Source organism: Hyperolius riggenbachi, chromosome 11 (genome assembly GCF_040937935.1).
Source record: "Hyperolius riggenbachi isolate aHypRig1 chromosome 11, aHypRig1.pri, whole genome shotgun sequence".
Classification (NCBI taxonomy): Eukaryota; Metazoa; Chordata; class Amphibia; order Anura; family Hyperoliidae; genus Hyperolius; species Hyperolius riggenbachi.
In genome coordinates this window covers 126,738,997-126,743,781 of record NC_090656.1, presented here as the reverse complement: position 1 = coordinate 126,743,781, position 4,785 = coordinate 126,738,997, and the positions used below count along the sequence as shown (strand labels likewise).

The 4,785-nt window shown below is 46.5% G+C and overlaps 1 long non-coding RNA gene across 1 annotated transcript in view; it reads left to right on the top strand.

Annotated features, from left to right (window-relative positions):
- Positions 1-4,475, top strand: part of LOC137538716 (uncharacterized) — a 793,867-nt gene extending 789,392 nt beyond the window's left edge. The window contains exon 7 of the long non-coding RNA XR_011024866.1: positions 4,370-4,475. This is a non-coding gene — a long non-coding RNA (uncharacterized lncRNA). The remainder of the gene's footprint in view (positions 1-4,369) is intronic.
- The last annotated feature ends 310 nt before the right edge of the window (positions 4,476-4,785 follow it).

The window sequence follows — 4,785 nt, the reverse complement described above, 5'->3', positions numbered from 1 at the left end:
TGTCTGAAAGTACATAATTTATCCAGAAAGGTTTCAGTGTTTCAAGCAGTAGGCTTGCACTCCTGGAACACCTAGGTGGTAAGCAGAGGGAGGCCTGGAACCCAATGGTGCAGTACCGTTAGTTTAGGGGTAATTAAAAGTATAAAAAAATTTATAATCACAAGGAGGCGCCCAGAGTATTAAATAATAGTTTTCTATTGGCATTAAAATCATTAAAATGAGAGGTATTCTCTTACCTCTCCAGAAAATAGGATACCAGTTCAACTGGAAACATTTTTATTCAAACCACAGGCAACCCATTTCACTGGTACTAGCCCGCTTCCCCAAGTCTATATTCAGTGCCTTGTAACAGTGTGCATAGAGTATAGGTGCCTCTAGGCACACTGTTACAAGGCACTGTGTAGTGACCTGAGGAAGCGGGGTAGTACCCTTGAAACATAATTTCTATCTATGTTTTAAATTAAAAAAAAAATCCATTTGAACTGGTGTACTATTTTACCTCTCCTAGAAAATTCCTCTCCCTTTTTATGCCAATAGAAATCTATTATTATATACTCTGGGCGCATTCATCCCCACATAATTTATCCAGGGCAGTTTCTAGGCTAAAGAGCTCTCACGGCGAGTGTGCAAAATTCCTCCCTTCCCCCCCCCCCCCAAAAAAAAAACCACATGGGGCAGACGATTAAGATGCATTAGCCAGAGGTGTCTCCCACTATTAGGTAGCTCCCAGAATAGATAACTAGAAGTGACCCCCAGAATAGGTATCCAGAGGTTGCCCCTCTGTATACTTAGCCCGAAGTAGTTCCAGTAGAAGTTACTAGCCAAAAGAGCTCCAGTGTTAGGTTACCAAGGGTGGGCTCCCCCAGTATAGGTAGCCAGATGTGACCCCCAGTATAGGTAGCCAGAGGAGCCCTTAGTATTAGGTAGCCAGATGTAGCCCCCCAGTATAGGTAGTCACCCAGTATATGTGACACCCAGTATAGGAGCCCTAGTATTAAGAATTCAGAGCCCCCTCAATCATGCAGGCTGTGGAAGGTGAAGTGACTCACCTCTCTAGGATCAAGCAATAGGAGGAATGCAGGGATTACATTTTTCTCAGCATGCAGGTCTTCATGGGTGCAGTAGTATCTGTCATCATGTTAGCCACCAGTGCCAGTGGGTCATGTGGTAAAAGATGCCAGTGGAACAATGGAGACAAGGACGCCAAGTAGGAGGAAGTGACATTTGAGCGCCCAAGGCTACCTGCAATGTAAACTGGGGCAATAAGTAGCAGGCGCTCTCCGTAAATTGCGGCAATAAATAGGTGGCGCCCAAATGTCACTTCATTGCCTTGGGCCAACTTTCTCCTGATTGCCACTAATCGCAGCCTTGGGCACATTGCCACAGCCTCGGGCCCCCACCATTATCTCTAATAGTGGGTTTTCCAGGGCTCCGGCGCCCATCACATGCTGCTAATTTTGGGGTCCAGCGTCAAAATGTCTTTTCTCAGCTGCTAATTGTGGCTATTATCATTGGTGCATATAGTGGCACCCTTTCTTCCACAGTGCCTCTTGTGCCCAATTTTCCTGTTTCCGTGAAAGGGCTCCTAGGTAAGCGTAGATGCATTCTACGTGTTTGATGCACACATCGGTAGTCTGCTGTAATATAACAGACGCAGCGTGAAAGTTTCCTTATTTGTCAGTCTCTGCTTCCATTTCTGTGGTGACAGAGAATTGGCAAATTGTCTGCTCAAACCTGTTCTCCAGCCCCTGAAGTGCACAGTAAATAATGCCCATTGATTTGTGTTAGTGTATGCACATCAGAATCTGCAGACAAAATGTAATAATGTTTGCTTAAGCCAGCGTTTCCCAACCGCTGTGCCGCGGCACACTAGTGTGCCGCGGCATGTTGCCTGGTGTGCCGTGCGTTCCTACTGTATGTAGAACGCAGGAGGGGGAAAGCAGCGCTAGAAGGAGGGGCAGTGGAGGCAGCGGTGGGGAGGGGAGAAATATCCCCCCCCTCCCTCACCTGGGACCCCTCCTTCTGCCTCTCTCCCCCTCCATTTATGGGTGGCAAGTGCGGGGTCGGCGGCGGGGAGGCACACGGAGAATTACTCACCACTTCCGCGTTCCAAGCGCCGGCAGCGTCATGTCGTCAGATCTCCGCCTTCAATGCCGCCCACTGTGCTTCCGCTAATCAGGAAGCACAGTGGGCGGCATTGAAGGCGGAGATCTGACGACATGACGCTGCCGGCGCTTGGAACGCAGAAGTGGTAAGTCTGCGCATGTCTCCCCGCCGCCGAGCCGCCCCGCACTTGCCACCGATAAATGGAGGGGGAGAGAGGCAGAAGGAGGGGTCCCAGGTGAGGGAGGGGGGGATATTTCCCCCCTCCCCACCGCTGCCTCCACTGCCTCCACTGCCCCTCCTTCTAGCGCTGCTTCCCCCCTCCTGGGCAACTGTACTAGCTATACTGGGGGCAACTAAACTAGTTATACTCCGGGCAACTGAACTAGCTATACTGGGGGCAATTAAACTAGCTATACTGGGGGCAATTAAACTAGCTACACTGGGGGCAACTAAACTAGCTACACTGGGGGCAACTAAACTAGCTACACTGGGGGCAACTAAACTAGCTACACTGGGGGCAACTAAACTAGCTATACTGGGGGCAACTAAACTAGCTACACTGGGGGCAACTAAACTAGCTACACTGGGGGCAACTATACTAGCTATACTGGGGCACTACCTACCTATACTGGGCACTATGCTAGCTATGCTGGGCACTATACTAGCTATACTGGGCACCATACTAGCTATCTGGGCACTATACTAGCTATCTGGGCACTATAGTAGCTATACCGGGCACTACCTACCTATACTGGGGCACTACCTATCCATACTGGGACTATACTAGCTATACTGGGGTAACTATACTAACCATACTGGGGCAACTAAACTCCCTATACTGGGGCAACTATGCTAGCTATGCAGCCGCACCCCAGCCCCCCCCCCCCATAGCCTGCTACACACAGCACTGTCCACTAGGTCGCGCAAACACCCGCGCGCCCCCCGCCGTTCCCCGGAGAAAAATATGGTCAGAAAGTGTTCCCCGGGCCGGAAAAGGTTGGGAACCACTGGCTTAAGCCATGTAATGTGTAAAGCTAACCTAGAAAAGATTGCTTTTTTCTCAAACAAAAGCAGAGTTTAAATATTTCATAAGAATGAGTTGCTTTCCGTGAGTCGCAGTACACCCTTGCTCCCACACTGAATTTGCCAGACAATCTGTGATGAGTGATTTTAGTAGGAAAGTTAATTGTGAGGAAAATTAAAGAACTACAGTAGCCTCCTGAGATTTTGTAATGTATGTGAAATGCCGAACGTCAAGAATTTACTAGCTGTGCCACTAAGCTTATTGGCATTTTTTGGATACATTGCTATTAATCTTTTCAACAAAAAAAGACCCCAGTTTTTATGTATGCAAATCATATATTTTGTACTCGCAGAGCTTATAATGACTTATTTTACTAAGCAATGTTATGCTGTGCAGTTAAAATTTGCATTAGACTCTACATTGGTTTTATTAAATCAATCCTGTTATTGCACAAAAACGCTGTGTGATTTCATTTAATAGAGTAACGTTTTGCTCCCCCCAGTGGCCACATAATTCTGGATACAATTTCCAGACATTTTAAAATTGTTATGAACTGTTTGATCTCTGCTTTGCATAGTAATGTGTGGATGTGCTGTGAGTCTTCCTTACTAAGGCCCAGTGCACACCAAAAACCTCTAGCAGATCTGCAAAATGCTAGAGGTTTTTGAAGCATATTTCAGAGCGATTCTAGGCATGTTTAGAGACGTTTTCTAAACATGCCTAGCAGTTTTTGGAGCGTTTTTGTGTAGCAGATTTCAAATATTGTTACAGGAAAGCTGTTACTGAACAGCTACTGTAACAAAAACGCCTGGAAAACCGCTCTGATCTAGCGTTTTTCAGAGCTGTTTTCCACTTTGCTATACTTTAACATTGAGGCAGAAACGCCTCAGAAATCTAAAAAATGTTTGCATTTGTGGAAAAAACGAACCGCTCTGGTTGGCACCATCCCATTCACTTTCATTAGCCAAGCGCTTTTCCCCCTGCAAGCGTTTTAAAAAAAAGCTCCAGAACCGCTCTGGTGTGCACCAGCCCTATTTTAGTATCTAAATGACCATGCTTGAGTAAATGGTGTTATTGCAATGGAATATAATAGTTTTCCCAGTACTTAAAAGGAACCTGAGGTGTTGGACCTATGGAAGCTGCCATATTTATTTTCTTTTAAACAATACCAGTCACCTGCTGATCTTTCTGGTCAGTAGGGTCTAAAGGCCTATACCCATTATGCGGTTTTTCCGACAGCTGGCATTTTTGTTTCTGCGATCTTGCAACGTGGGTACAGGTGCACAATCAAGCTAATGACATTTAGTGAAATGCAGCAATAACCGATGACACAGCAAATCGGATCTTTAAGTTCCCTGACGACTCTGCACAATGTACTGTGATCGCTTGACCTCCTGTTCGCGCCCGTTGTGTGCTGCCGTGTGACATCGCGTGTACCTGTCAGCTGGAATATGGATTGTGGAACACTCATCAGGGAAACACTGCTGGATCCATCTTTCTCAGTCTGGTGGTGAGTATTTAGCTCAAATCACACACCTGAAACAAGCATACAGCAGGGCAGACAGGCAATGTGCATTATTTAAAGGGAATATACATTAGCCTCTATACCCTTCTAAAATCAGTTTCTATTTAAAGGCCCCCTTGAAGTGAGAGGG